Source organism: Trichoplusia ni, chromosome 20, assembly GCF_003590095.1.
Source record: "Trichoplusia ni isolate ovarian cell line Hi5 chromosome 20, tn1, whole genome shotgun sequence".
In the NCBI taxonomy this organism is placed as follows: Eukaryota; Metazoa; Arthropoda; class Insecta; order Lepidoptera; family Noctuidae; genus Trichoplusia; species Trichoplusia ni.
Genome location: NC_039497.1, coordinates 1,459,842 through 1,476,677, shown reverse-complemented (window position 1 = coordinate 1,476,677; position 16,836 = coordinate 1,459,842). Strand labels below are relative to the sequence as shown.

Sequence of the window (16,836 nt, the reverse complement as noted above, 5' to 3'; positions counted from 1 at the left end):
GCTATCACTATATTTCGGATGCGGATTATGTAATTCCATCTTAAGTACCTAAATCCGTTGTTAAATAGAATACTGAAAAGCTGTTAATCTATTCCGTATTCAAAGTTTAAACTCAAAGCAATTTTTCAGTTCGATCGCCGCACCGCAAAAAAACACCAAAGATATTCGTTCAATGGAAGTGACATTTAACGTTAACGGAACTAGCCCAGAAACCCAGATACTGTTCAAAATCCCTGTATGGAGCTTTGTCTAAAAATAACCCGGACATATCTAGGTCGCTGTAATGTTTTATAGATTCTGCACTACAGTTTTCAGCTTCCTTTGTCCCATGTATCATACGCAGAACCGGCTATATTCGTAGTTCCACATTTGCTGGTTAAAGAATTGGGTATTAAATGACAATTAATTTGAAAATACTCTCTAGTTAATAATAAATCTTTTGCATACTTCTTTCTTTAATGCGAAAACCTTTAAATGATGTTCCCTTTTCATCTTAGTTCAATTAGTACTTTAGAAGTCTTCCTTACAATTTAATCCCCATCTTACTGGGTTGAACTTGCGTCTAAGCCGGATTACGAAACAATTATTGTATTAATAGATAGTCTTTCCGAAATCATGTTTGATATTTTCGCCGTCATCGTCCTCAGGGCTTTCCCAAGGCAACAAGCTCACATTCGAATTTAATACCCGAATATTCTTCTACCAATTAACAAGAAAAATATTAAATTTTTCAATAGAGGTCAAAAGGATTATTGGTAACGGGAATTTCCAGCGCAGCTAGCAACAATTCGGACTAAATAAACGTAGTAGATATTGCTGCTCGGTGCCCATTTAAATCAATATCCTGGCAGCACTCCTGGCAACAGGGATATCGGTTCTGTGTATTTCGCGCTTGTACCGGGTGACCTATATAAGGTTCGTGCACACCTGCATGGAGGTATTAATTGTTGGAGGCATTTCTAGTGAAGTTTCCCGGCCGTAGCTGTATATCTGGGACGATCCGGGTCCAATCAATACTGGCATCTGTGAATCTCGCAGTTTATTACATAGAGGTTTTATGTAAAGATGATTAATTTTGCTGTTAAATTAAGAATCGATTTTGCTGTTCATATTGATGTTACAATGCTGATTTAAAGTATCGATTTCGCTTTAACATATATTATTAAGATGATTAAGTTTTGGTGAGTGCGATAATTTTTTTTTTTTGACTTGAGCTAGTTTTCGGCTATGTCCTAGTACTCATGTATATGAACTTGTGAAATCCACTTGTGAAAAATTTCAAGTATGAATTCCATTCCTTTCCGCGTCCTATCGCCCTTTAAATCTTGAGAGCTGCTAGCACAAGCCATATCCAAGGAACTCAAAGTAGTATTAAGTATTATTATAACTAGAATATGTAACTTTTATCCAATTTATTCGTTTCGTTGTTATATAACTTGTGCGGGAACCTAACCTCAATATTAATTTCATAACCGTTCACATACAAATACAGACAATATTTCTAATAATAACTTCAGTAAAATAATCTGTTTAACTAACATTAAATATTATAAACAATGAACAAACGAAAATGCACTCAAACGATACCGAATAAAGTTCTAAATTGAATGACTTACTTCCACATGCAACTAGATTAGTATAATTGGCTTTTCAAGTGAAATTAAACTTAATTGTAAAACAATAAGGTTGGAAACGGAATGTGATTGTAACAAATTGTTAACTCAATTATTCATAGCTAGGCTTCCGCTGTGGTTGTTCCCGTTGTGCTAAAGTAGTGTCCACAAGGAAATTCATACTGATTAGCGATAAGAGATACAATATTGAATCACAATATTGAACATTCTAAATGCCCATTGGGATCCAATTAAATTAGTATCTAGTAAGCAGAAACAAAAACACCCAGGCTTACGTAAATTTCTCTTCCAACTTCGACAGATTTATTTACCAGTGGTAGAAACCGGAACTAACGTTTTAGACCAACAGATTTTGAATAACCGACTGCGCTACTAGCGCCACCCGCACATCATAAGTTTGTAATGGTGTTAACTCGTATAAAAGACACGTCACCACCGCGTCATAATGAGTTCATTAAAGGCTCTTATCAGCTGCGAAACCACCAACGGACCGTTGTGGATACACGGCTGTGTGAACGCGCCCTTATGTACGTGAATAATAACGCTTAGCATGAGCCACGTGTAATCAATACACGAAACTACACGTGTATCCATTTGACAAGTATTTTATGTGTGAAACTATTTTGTATGAACTCTTTGAGGAAATTGAATTCGAGTTTTCAGAAACTTGTAGATTGAAGGACGGTGATGTCGAAAGATGAATCGGTCGCTCTGGAATTAGATAGGTGATTTCGGGACAGATCTGGAGAAAAGACTTCTTAATAGATTATGTATTGTATCATAGGAGATGGTCTATGGATCTGGATAGGACTAAAGAGAATGGTACAAGTAAGACAGGCAGCCCTGATTCCTTCCCGAGAACTAGGTTTTGTCTGATTATACATAATGTTCTAATGTGTAAGATTTCTATAGGGGTGATTAAAACAATAGATTTGCAATTTTTTTCTAATCGCTTTCCCTTAACCTCGTCAGATCCTGAGTAAGGACTTCGGTTGGATCTGGAACTAGTCTGGCGATCCTAATCAATACACACGTGACTTATAAGTTAATAATTAAAAGTTTCGCCCCGAGATTAAGTTACGATCCCCTAAGATGCATCAATTCCAAGAAATTTCGAAAAAATAATATCTTTACTTCCGTGACAGTTTACAAAAACAATGGACAATAACGACGAACATTTACTTAATACAATGTCTTCCCGCGCATAGATAATCACGTATTCACAATTTAAGTTCATGTTAAAATATAATTAACTAGCTGTTGCCCGCGACTTCGTCCCCGTGGGTAGAAGATATAAGTTATGATTTATACCTGCCCTGTTTTTTTTCACATTTTCCATTGTATCTTCGCTCCTATTAGTCGCAGCGTGATGGTTTATAGCCTAAAGCCTTCCTCGATTAATGGCCTATTCAACACAAACATATTTTTTCAATTCGAACCAGTAGTTCCTGAGATTAGCGCGTTCATAAATACAAACAAACTCTTCAGCTTTATATATTAGTATATATATAATTAATTAAGATACCGCCAATTAAAGATACCGCCAAAGAATGATACAGGAAAATTCACTACTTATATGGAACTGAAATAAACATTGTTCTAAAGAAAATGCGATAGTGCTAGTGCTACTGTAAAACTGGGAACAAAAGCGGATTAGCAAAAGCTTTTAAAATCCATTCCTCTATTAAATAACATTGACAGGCGCGTATCCCCTTTGTTATTGGTAGATAGCTCGGTATCACGTCATGCCGCTGGCCTCTGATTGGTGGGTGTGAATTACACGCACTGTTCGTGTATAGTTGTTATACGTCATTTGCGTGATTGTCACACCTGTATTAATTGGTCGATGTTTGTTTTAGAAAAGATGCAAATGGTATTTCTTTATGCTAGACTTAGTGTAACGTGTGACGAAAAAAAATCTGTCTTGTAATATAATTTTGTATAAAGGTTATGTTTTGATTTTGGTTGTCATTTGAGAACAGATTTTCAAATACATTTTAGGACAAAGCTGTTCTCATCTGTTTTATAACTTCTTTTAATTAAAAAAGCACGTTTCCTATCTCTTGTTTCCAAAATTACATACAGTTTTTCCTCAAATTTTTATCCGGTCCTTATGCGTAGGGGTTGAATTCCGGAAATTCCTGTTGCCATGAAAAAAGAACTTGCGAAAACCAAGCGTATTTTTGCAATCGGTGCATTTGCCACTTCATGCTACATGAAAAATAACTACCTATTATTCGCGAGTCCTATATTTCCTTATTCCCAGCCCATGGGAACAAGCTTGTCAATTAACCAGGGCGCATACTACCACCACTTAAACTGACATTTGCGATTGTGGAAGCGGGACGTCGCTCTACCCCATGTATCGTTGTCTCGCTTCTACCGTTACTTTGAGTTGGTTCCTGTGGTAGGCCCCCAGCTTTCCTCACGTACGTTATCAAGCAGGAAGCGTGAACCGCATAGCTTGGTGATTGTTGACCCTATGCCCACAGTTTAGTGCTGTTATCGCGAACATACTAGGGGCTACCGTACAACTATGTTAATGAGTTGTGGATGGCCAGTCGGAGTTAAATACTCCTTTGTAACTGAAAACTCAAAGCTATTACATGGCTTAGGAAAATGCAAATCTATAGAAATAAATCAAGTACTTTGGTTTTGAAAACTGTTAATCATATTATCACAAAACTTTCATCATGCCCCGGGTAGGATAAGCGTTTGGCGATAGGCGATCCAAGAATCCTTGTCCCAAGTCTAGGTGTCTTAGTGCAGATGACTTGAATATTCGTGAAACCCTTCGTAACACAAAGGTTAAATTCTTTTTTTTTTAAACTAAAAAGAAAAACAAAAATATTGCAAATGTATCGTAACGACCGTTACGTCTATTTCTAAGTTTATTTTAATGACATTATGACAACAATCATTTAAATGTGAGGTCAATAATCTAAATGTTTAAAAACAAAGTAATAACAAGTTATCTATCTAAAACAATAGCCTGTCGATTATACTCGTAACGCACTGGTCTCGGCGACAGCGTTACTACATTTCATAATGGACCGACCTTGTTATTGCAAACTTGCAAGATGGCGCCGACCTCGACTTTGGCGGGCAATTTGACAAGTAAGACCTTGTAATATAGAGGAAGAATATTAAAATAATATTTTGAAAATTATCTATTTAGCCAGATAATAACAGGCCTTGCAGAAAAATAAAAAAAAGTGTTTGTTTTTTATTACAAGTGTCAAGATTTAAATGTCGAATGCCTGTCTCTTGTTTTGTTTACAAGCCAGCCATGTTTATTGGTGTAGTGTTGGCATTTAAGAAAATACCGGTTTTTTGATATGCTGTAAAATAAACTGTATTTATGTATTCATTTTATTCGCGTTGCTTATAGTATTTTAATTACCTTCTTATACACATAAATATTGACATTGTGGATATTAAACACAAAATAATTAAAAGTTTAATAGGTAATTTACATATTTTATGTTAAGTACTTGCAAGAATGTAATTTTTTATATGTTGTTTTAGCGTGCCGAAATACTTAATTCAAAAGACATTACACTACTCCATAATTTATGGTCTAAGTAATCGCGTTACGGCTCGTGAATAAGTTAGCTGCTTGAATGGACAAGCCGACCGTTCGTTATTGCGGTACTGCTGTAACTAAGGTTAAATGCTAGTTAAGTAACCTTGCTATTAGAAACAAATTTGAACCATCAAACCTGTTTTGAACGCGTTTTAATTGATTTGTAAAACGCGATACGTCCGGTACCAACGTTAGTCGTTTTACGTATTATTAGTGCAATATTTGGAATAATATCAAACGTTCAACGAATACTGCCAATTCACATAACAGCTGGAAAATCTTTCTCGGTACACATTTCTGTATTAGAATTGGCGCGAAACATTAATTATTTCTTACATTCACGCGAATATCAAACGTGAACGATTTTAATTAAAAGGTATTTTTCTTTTAATTTAAGTTGGTAACATTTTTGATAGTAAGTAGTCAAGGAGTGAATAAAATGTTTAAGTCAAGTTATGATTTATGTTCCTATTCTAAAACACCTAATCCAAAAGTCAAAGATAATCTAAGTGAAGTAAAAATTAAAGTACCAGATGAAAAGAAATTAACCCGAGTTTATGAAACAAACTTATATAATAGTGACGTAACCCAAATATTTGCGATTCCATTCACTTTAAAAAGTCGAAAGCTCCGCTATGCGCTTGCGACGATCGACCTGCGGTTCGTGCGCGCGAGTTTTCACTTTCACGGGCCGATGCCCCTTCGGCCAACCTCGGCATACTTCGGCTCATTGGGTCAAGGTTGCACCGACGGGATTTTATTTGACATGAAGCTTTGGAAATTGGGACAAGAATTTACAAGATATTTTTTTCTGGTCACCCAATATATTTTATTAAATATGTTGAGGTCATTATGTTACTTTACGTTGGTGTAAAAAAAATTGTGTATGTTTAGAATTGTGACGTCATTAGCAGCGAAATATTGTACTTTATTCGTTTAAAAACATATCCTTTCCAATTTGCCACACTACGGAAAATAGTATCGTGGTCGCATAATTAACACACATACCTCGATACTAGGGTTGTCAAAAGAACAAAACTATTAAAATACGAATTTAAGTAGGTACATGGAAAGGTGGCTACTTAAATGAGGTAGAGGTTATTGATAAAGATACGACTGATATCATAACATAGTTCTAGCGCAAAATTCTCACTTTTAGACAAAGCTGCCACTGTTCTTCTCCTAAACGTTCAAAATGCAGGGATTAGAACTGTGTAAATAATTATGAAATTTTGTCTTGTTAGGGCCGATTTGTCAATCGCCAGATAACTTTTATTCGATGAATTGTTTGACGTTTTGACAGCTTTTGTATAGGAAATATGTCAAACGGCCACGACGATTGAAAAATCGGGCCTTAATAATATAAAAATATCCCGCGCCATCACTAACAAAGCAGTCTTTGCTACATGCATATTGTTTGTAAACCTTCTTACAAACTTTTAACAAAAAGGTATACTATAGTCGCATCTAAAGATTTTACTAAATACTCCGAATTTATAAAAAAAAATACTTTAAATTATTAAGCCTTGCGTGACAACCCTGACATAACTATCGATTGTTCCCTGCCATCGGTGAATCATTGATGAATTAACCCAATTTAAGTACCACCTATACTTATTAATACTCATATCAATACATGTTCGGTTATGAATTTTACAAGGTATTCAAACTATTATAAGCAGCTATTCGAGTTATTTACATACATTTGCAGACGGTTTTAATTATATGCTGTAACGCCCTTCGTTAATAAGTAGGTATATCATGTAAGTATGTAGTTAATCGTGACTTGAGATGGAATTTTGTTGATTATGAAGCTGAAGAGTTCGTTTTTTTGAATGCGCTTATCTCAGGAACTACAGATTTGATTTGAAAATTTATTTTAGTGCTAGATAGCCCATTTATTAATGAAGTCTATCGTATTTTTACTATCAAGCTATAATGAGTAGGACCCAAATACGTACCCTACAACAGCATAAACTCAAAAAAGTATAATGGGCTTGCAATTATTTCCAGACCTGTGAAAGGAATCATGATTTAAGTTTTCTTTTTCAATTTACATATTATTATGAAGGACATCCGTGCATGGGTACACGTGTTATAGATTATGTAGAATTGTTGTCTATAACATTTTTACTTACTAGTTACTACCCGCGGGCTCGCTTGCTACAAATGGAGATCATCCCACGGGAATATTAAATCGGGATAAAACTATCATAACTTTGCATTTATCTGTGCACTGGTTTAAACTATATGGTTATAAACTCTCTGTGCACCAAGTTTCGTCTAGATCGAAGAGGAACAAACATCCATACATACAAACTTTCGCGTTTTTAATATTAAGCAGGAAATATATCAAGCGCCCTGCAAAATATTTCAAAATGCCATTTAATATTCTGCGTAGTCACGTTTCTAGTCACGAGCTTTACGATGTCTACATCTACAGGTCTAACTTTTTCCGTGTTCGATGGTAACTAGACGTGTTTGCACAATATCGTTATACCAAGTTATCGATATATGTGCTACTGTTAAAAACCCTATTTTGTTAAAAGTTTATACTAACAGGATTTTATTTTTATTTAAAAATATAGCAAAGAAAATTTAATGTTCTTGTATTTGAACGAAAATTCCGTAAAAAATGACATGCAAAAAAAACATTTTGATTTTGAATAAAACTTACTTTGGTTCGAATAATATTTATTAATATAAGTATTCACCTGTTTCTAGTTGACAACTGACTCATATTACAAATAAACATTTTGTTTACCAAATAACTTTAACAACAATGCACAGAAAACTAAGCACTTATTATTAAAAAAGTCTCTATTAACATAGGCAAGCGAGAGGTCCCTCTTGAGCTCCATTGTGGGATGAGAGGCTGTCCTTCAAACCAGATAAAAATCTCGGCAAAAATACAGACCTACCTAATTGTTATATGGACTTAAATTTACTACATATTGTAGCTTTTTTCTGTAATGAGATTAGAAACGTTAGATATCGTGTCTCAGTGATATACACACGTGTAAGTGATAGTTTTAGAAAATTTTGTTTTTATCCTTTGACTATGGAAAATGGGGTTTTCCGCAGCCAAAAGATAAAAACAGAACTTATATAGAACTGAGGCTGCGCTGTCCGTCCGTAACAAATTAAACAAAATAAACTTCGAGGTTCAAAAATTTCGGTCATAAATTTGATAGTGACAAATAAATTAAAGGGTTTTTTTTGTTTTTTTTCTTCTGTATTATAACGTCTTCCTATCCTTTTATTCCGAATATAATGAAAATGTTTTATAGTTAAATAGGTAGGTATTGAAATTATAAAAATACGAAGTTTAAGTCCATACATGGTAGAATTCTCACAGCAAATTACAATATGATGGTAACAACTACTTTAATAGTGAAGTTCCAAGAACATTATTATGGTCCTACTCACTGAAGGTCATATTACACTTTAAAGTTTATTACTAAGTACTTCCCTAGGTTTATGTTCCGTTCAAGGGTACTTTATTCATCTCATATAAAAAAAAGGAAAAATCATTGATCATCACGTTTGCTGGCTGACTGGGGCGGTCCGGCGAAGTTTATAAGTTTTTAGAATTTCTGAAGTTTGAAGTTCATAATAATGACGCTTTTACTTTGTTCAGGTTCCTTGTATCTAAAGTTCTTCTTGATACTCTCAAAGACTTAGCTAACATATCAATTTGCTGATCAAAATCTATTGAAAGTCTTTTGTATAACATGCCAAAAATATATTAAAAATACATACCTACAAGAAACCAGGTGTTAGAACAGCCCCTGTACATGCCAGTAGCCTACCTAAATACTTACATAATTCAACAACTTGAACACTGAACAGTCTTAATTCTCGCAAGTTGCCCAGAGCCGTAAATTATTTATCAGCTCCGATGACCTAATTACGTTATACTGACTAACCACGCCTTATAAGTGCATAACGAAATGGGCGGACTTTAAACTTGGTAACAACTACTGTTCAGTTTCTTCCTGTAAAGTGATCGGTTTCGTTCAGACCTTTATTTTGTGAACGAAGCTGGTTGACCCAGTTTGCTCAGCTTAACCAAGCTCTCGGCGCAATATAACTGGACCTATGTCAGCAAATATCAACATAACAAAGCATGAGGTTAGACGGAGTACACTACCTCTACCATGAAAAGTCAAAGAACGATAGTTTGTACTGTGGGAGAAAGACGGCGCTCTACAATCCACATAGCGGTGTCACACTTCCACGATAAAATAAATCCTGCTTTAACATCTCATAGTACAGTATTGAACATCAAAAGGAATTATTCATCGTTTGAAAGTTAACACTCTTATTTCCAAGCAGTAAGGTATATTTTTGCAATGCCTGGACTACATTGTATCTGTTACAAATAATAGGACAACACTACAATGTGACAGCGATCATCGACCCCTGTTATCGTTATCAGGGAGGAAACACTGCACTTGGCAAAGAAACGTGATATCGTTTTGATAACATGATACAGCATAATCAGATAATCAGCCTTCGCGGTTGTGAAATAGCCTGAAATATTCAAGTTTACCTGTTTACCTGGATTTTAGGTCACACAATATGAAGGATAATTTAAATCAAACTGTGCAACGACTAATTATAATTAGATACTATATTTTAAGATGTTTAACATGAGCCTAAGTTAATGTTATAATTTTGACAAGAACCTTTTTAGCTGCAAACCAACTCAAAAATAATCCAATATGGCGTAATTCAAAATGGCCGCTACACCGATTAACATTGTGTGGAATTTCCTGTGATAATTCCATTTTATTTTTTTGCTGGACATGGTATTGTCAAGTCTATGATTAAAACATTCTTTAAGAAGGAAAGAGACCTTTTAAAATGAAAGTTGCCAAGTAAGGCTATAAAAAAAAATATAAAAATAAAGCACTTGACTATTTTATTATAATAAAATATCCTCTCTGAATAGACTGTTCAGGAAAGTTCCCAATACAATTTTCTCTTTGCGGCCGGCGGCGTGCGGCTGTAACGAGCTCCGATTAAATAAAAGCTGACGTTTATAAACACCTTTCAGTAAACCATAACGCAACCTTTACCTGTCACACATATTTAATTTACGTACCTGAACAGTTTTCCATCCTTATCTATAAAAAAGCTAGCTTTTAGGTATTTAACTTTTCTCCACAGAACTGGACGTTACGTGCCATACACATATTATTCAACGCCCTATTCTCTTAATTAACAATACCACTACTTACACACCTTATTTATATCAATCACATATCTGTCAACTAGACGAGTTACAGCAATCGTATTAAATGATATTGAAACTTTTTGGTCTCATTTTCATCACAGTCCAGTATCACTAATTGCCACTTGCTTTGTTGCCTTCTAATAGTGATGTAGCCGATAGGAACCGGTATTTCCCCTAACCAACACTGGTTTTAAAATTTTCCTCTTATATCTTGTGAAATATTATAAACTGGTCATTTTAATGCATGCATTGCATGATATGAGGTAACGTGAGCGAGATCGTGATACAGATGTGAATCTAATTACAATAAAATAGGACTAATTATTGTTGTTTAATGTAGCTAGTTATTTCTACATAGATGTTGTCGCGGCTGAGTATGTGGCATGATTTGTTGTAAACATGTTATTTTATCTTGGCAACCCCAGAATTTTATGACATTTTATGTGTAGGTACCATTGTTGCCATTATCTACAAAACATATTTATTAAGTTATTTATTATAATGATTATCTTTTACAACATCTTTTTAAGAAAAGCCGCTTTCTGAATCCCTTTTCCGTTAACTCCTAATAATGGATTGCGGTTGGAAAGTATTCAAACATTAGTGGGACTATGTCTTGAGTTCCTCCACAAGTTTTAAGGATTTTGATATTACAGTACAACAGATTAATTTTTCGCAATCACAATTTGACACTGCAGGGACTATTTTTCCTAATTATTCTATTCCATGTATCACTTTGATGTGGTAGTTCTTATCGATGGAGTTCAATCAATTAAGTCGGCCTATCGTTATCTTCAGCTAAACTTAGATCCTCCACAAATTATACCATAACACCCGGACTTCGTTCCGCATCTAATCCAGATACTTTCTTTAGGTCATCGGTCCACCCGGGTGAAGGGAGATAGTCGCCTATTAATCGTATTACAGTTATACTAATTTGAGCTAAGATTTATTGATATTTTCTATTGTTCCAGATAGTTGAAAATGCACGACCAGGAGGGTGACAGTGAGCCGGCGCACCACGCCCGCCGCCCTATGAACGCGTTTCTCATCTTCTGTAAACGCCATAGGAGCGTCGTGCGCGACAAGTATCCTAATCTTGAGAACAGGTAATTATTATTAGCAAGATTAGCTGATGTTTAGGGAAAACCCGCGATTGTTTACCAAGAAATAATTTATTTATTTATTTATTTATATAGGTTTACCAACAGCTTCTGTGTACAGTAATGCTTATGTATTTTGATAATTATGTCTAAGACTTACACAGTCGCCAATTACTGGTTAACCAGCATTCACAAAAGAAGTGATAAGTGCTAAGAATAATCCAAAACTAAAACTAAATTAACTAGGTTACATGAGCTAATAATTGATTATACATCCTGGAAATATAACACAACCGACTTTAAATTATTTGATTTAAGTTTAAACTGTTTAGATAGAATGGCAGCGTGCTTCTGTGGACTTTGCGCTTTTTCTTCTCCACAGCTAGAGCACTTTTCTCCAAATTAAATAATATATTCTAAAGTCAATTCTATGGCTCCCAAAACAAAGAAAGGCAGGACTGAGTTCATTAACTCCAAACTGCCATCAGCGAAGTCATTAGCTTTTCAGCCCATACAGTCTGTCTTTAATGTCCACTAAACGATTTACAGCAATATGTGGTCGCTCCACTTTATTATAGTTTATACTAGATAAAATTGTTTGTATTCTACGATTAGATATAAATAATAAATGGATTTTTACTAATCTAACAAATCTGTCCTTGATTACAGATCAATTACGAAAATCCTTGGCGAGTGGTGGGCCAACTTGGACAAAGAAGAGAAAGCTTGCTACACAGGTCTTGCTAAACAGGTGCGTCTCTAACTTATAATAGTTCCGTTATATGAGACTATCAAGACCAATATATGTTGAACTATCGAGAAAATTTAGTTTGCCCAAAAATTCTTGGAAATTTTCGTGCTTACAAGCGGTAAAGCAGCGTCACAACCGCCATAGAACCGCCATGAAAGGTCAAAGATAAGCGTTATTGAGACTGTCATTGTTAGGTATTGAAGATAGCTTTGCTTTGCAAGGGGCCGTACTATCCTTCTCGCTAGTTTTTATATCCTGGGCAAAACACCTGATTTGTCCCTGGGAAGTGAAAAGGAACCTGTCTGTACTTGCATATCCAATCAAGACATTTGAAAGCCTTATCAACCTAATTCTATAATACTTGCCTACGTTGTCAAAATACAGTTTCTAGAATTTAACACTGATTGCTCATTAAATCGCTTATCGATTTAATTACGTGTCGCTGATTCACAAAATATTGTAATCACGAATTTTACGCTAGTGATAACCTGATAGATCTGAATGTGTCTTTTGATGCAAAGATTGGATATAAACAAATTTATTCATTTTGTTGACGTATGCAAAGTCTATTCCTACGTCCTACCATAGTTTTTAGTAGTAAAACTGTTATATGAAGTATGTTTTTTGTTTTCAGTACAAAGACGCCTTCTTCAGCGCTAACCCCGACTTCAAGTGGTACAAGTTGCCCGCGCCACCGCTCCGGACCCTCTCCTCTCGGCCTCGAGAGCTCAACGAAAAGACCGTGGAGTCCCCCAACATTGAGAACCAAGCTCCAGAGTTTGAGAAGACCAACAACAATAACTCCACCAAAATAGACTTCAATAAGAAGACGAAAGATGAACCGTTAGAAGCAGAATCCAAACCGCTATCGATGTTCACTCCCGGCAAGCTTGCCGACCGAAGCCCAAATGGGAGGCCTGAGCAGCCTCCTAGCCACTAAGACTGAAACTCAAACTACAAACCCTTATTACTCACCCCCATGCTTTAAGTTTAACACGATCTCAACGCCAAACGAATACAGATCTCATAACTTAATAGAAAGAGCCAAGGCGAAAGGTCTGCCTAGCGAAGACAGCATACGCGAGCTGCAGAACGCTCTCACCGAGACCTCCCGCGTGTTCGAGGAGGAGTTCGATGATGACAAGAAGAGGATATACTACGGCATCGCTAACGACCAATTCACCAACCAAGATGTGATAGACCAAATAGTTGATAAGAGATATTCTAAAGACGACGAGTTCGGCTATCAGCGCAACTGGTCTGACGACGAGAAGAACATGAGATCTGGTAGATCGTGCAAGGGCAAGCGGTACCAGGAGTTCATGGCCGTGGGGGGACTCATCGTGAACAAGCGGCCGAAACGAGACTCGGACAAGATGCCAGACGAGAACTACAGCGCGACCTGCAGTTGGGATCCTGGCAGCGGCCAAGACGAGCCCATGATGGACGAGCTGAAGCAACAGCCCTCGCCGGCCGAGAAGTCCGTCGAGAGCGAAGACAAGATCGACACCATCGACATGCCCGAACCTGACAATAATACTAACAAAACCTTTAAGGCTGCCGATTTCGACTTAGATGCTAAAATAAGAGCTTTACCCTCACTTAGCTTAGAGAAATTCCAACAAAAGAAACGCGAAAACAAGCGCAAGAAGAAAACGATCAACATGAAGCCTAAGGTCCTCGAGCCATCCCACATAGTCAATTCAGTTCCTAGGTCCATGATGGACGACAGGCGGGAGATGGTGGAGCACTGGCGGGACACGGTGATCGGCAGCCAGAAGCGCAAGCCGCGCAAGATCAGCATCACGCGGCTGGAGATCAACAGCATGGTGTCGAGCGCGGAGCGGCCGGCGGCGCCGCGCCTGGCCACCGAGGCGCCGCCCGCCGCGCACGACCTGCTGGCGCTGGCCACGCTGGCCGAGGTGGCCGCCAACACCTCCCGGACTCCGCGGCCGCCGGCGACTCGCACGCTTCCATGGTATGAGATACCGATACAACTAGCCTTAAACAAATTCCAAATATTATTTACTTTGTAATCAGATAATATTTATACATAGATCTAATTTTACATTGTACGCATAAAAATAATATTATTGTACACTTTTAACTGTAGATTTTATAAAGTAGCTGTAGAACTATTTATATTGAAAATAGAAAAAAAAATCCCTATGAATGTATACCTACCTGTTTTAGTTATGTCGTTTAGGCGGCTAAATACTGCTTTGTTAGGACTAGACACAGTAAGAATGGTAGAATAATGTCCATACGAATAACAACAAAGCATAATGAATGTTACTTTAGTAAGGAATACAAATAAATTACAATTATGGCATCCGTGTTAGCAAGTTGATACGAAATATGTCATCATTGTTCAACATCACATTTATTGCAATGATGCCAAAAAGAGTCTGCAGACCTCATTATATTATAAAGTTAGGTTATTTAAATCGCCTTAATAATTTAGAGATTAAAACAATACAACATATGCATAGACTGCATTGCATTTTTAAGGTGATTTATTTTCGTTTTAACTTGCATACGTGCAATAATTATCATTTATATTATTATATATTTTAAAATAAACATCGGTGACAGAAGTCACATGTTTTTTGTATAAAACGAATTTATCACAACGTAATAATATTTGACGGCAACTGGACTGGAGGAAGGAAAAAAGTTTAAATAAGGCTGGAAATAGTTTTGCTTAAAAAAATGGTTTTCGTATAATACTGCTTCGTGATTGGTTGATTTTCTGCCTCATACAGCGGAAAAAAAATTAAAGCGTTATGTTGCTACAGATAAGGTCGATTTTCTAAATTAAATGATTGAAATGACACTTCAGTTTGCGGTTCAGAAATTGCAGTGGCAGACAACCAACCAAAAAAATATATTTTCATCATTTTATAAGTTTAACTGTTTCAAGCCTATAATTGGAGGTTTTGTTAAGCTAACGCGTGTTCCAAAAAAAACTTGTGTATTCTTTTCATTCGGACACATTTAACATATCAATTCAATTTGACACTTATTAAATACTTTTTTAAACTATTCGGCGCATGAGATCAGTGGGGTTGTAGAAAAGTGAGGTTGTACCAGTTGTAGAAGAGATCTATCAACAACAACTGCTACAGCCTTACTTTTAAAACGAAGTGAAAAGGGAGTTCAAGGCTTTAGCTTAACAAATATTCCAATTTATTAAATTTCGCTTTTGGAGGTTTTTATACCAGAGGTTAAAATATGATATAACGGAATGTGATGTTAATTATAAAGGTAAAAGCAATTGGCGAAAGAGGATGTAAATTATTTGTAGTTGCCAGATGAGGCCTCGTACGTGCCGGCCCCGTCGCGAGTCAGACTCGCAACTGTTTTCTTTGTGATAAAAAAAACATTATATAGTGTTGTTAGTGTAAAATACTTTAAAATATATCGTCATTGTTCATTAAATTCATAAATGTGGTAGGTACTCATATAAAAAATCGAAAAAAAAAGTATCATTTCGATAAAACGTACACTGATTAGATTAATCTTGTCCCTAATAGGTACCTGATGTATATCATGGAATAAATGTGTTAAAAAAAAAAGTAAAAAAAAAAACAAAATAATAAAGAGAGTTTTGAAACCATATTGTGTAAAAGAGATATAATTATATAAATGTAGTAGGTACCTACTTATACGTGTTTTAAGAACAGTGTTTCTCAATCAAAATTTTTGTTTTCGTTTATTTTTATAGTGGATTTTAAGGGGTTTCTGTGATTTTATTCTATCTCCTATGTTAAGGTTGCCAGCGTGAAGATTTCGTTTGCAGGTCTAGTCTAGATTAGGATTTATGATGAAAATAAACAGTACTAAATTCGAAAAGTGCACTTATATTTTTTAAAGTTACAAACGATGATGTAAGCCATAATGTGACACGTTTATCCAAAGACCAATGTATTTAGAATAGAAAAGCTAGGCTTAGATATTGTATATGTAATATATAGGTGATATATAAAACATTATGTATTATAAATATCTTAACGAAGCGTCAATATTATGGCATTCCTGAATGTCGAAATTATCATGTTACTCTCATTATTTCATTTTTAATTTGTTGCATTTTTTTTTGTTTTGTCAAACGTTTTTTCTATAATGAAATAACTTTTAAAAGTAAAATAATTGTTGATTTTTATGTAAAGTTTAATTGATTGTTACGTTTTAATAATGTGGTGGGCTGTTGCCGGTTCCTATACGAGATTTTAATGACGAGCTTTACTGGGCTTTACTGTATCGACAAAATTGAACTAATACTTGAAAATCTGATTATCTTATGAGAATATAAATATATATTTTGCCTTGTCGAGAATAGAGCCTTATTTTGTATTTGGAATAAAATCTAGTATTAAGGCTAATTGAGAGGGGCCAGTATCGGAAGACGGAACTTAGAAATAAACACTGTAATTAAAGATATAAAGAAACCTTCACAAATTATATTTATGGGATTGGTCAGTTTAAGATGGAAATCTCTAAATTAAAACCAGTAGGAC

General features: G+C 35.6%; 1 pseudogene; it reads left to right on the top strand.

Annotated features, from left to right (window-relative positions):
- The window catches only part of LOC113503927, a 34,086-nt pseudogene that overhangs the window by 15,232 nt on the left and 2,018 nt on the right, over positions 1–16,836 (top strand).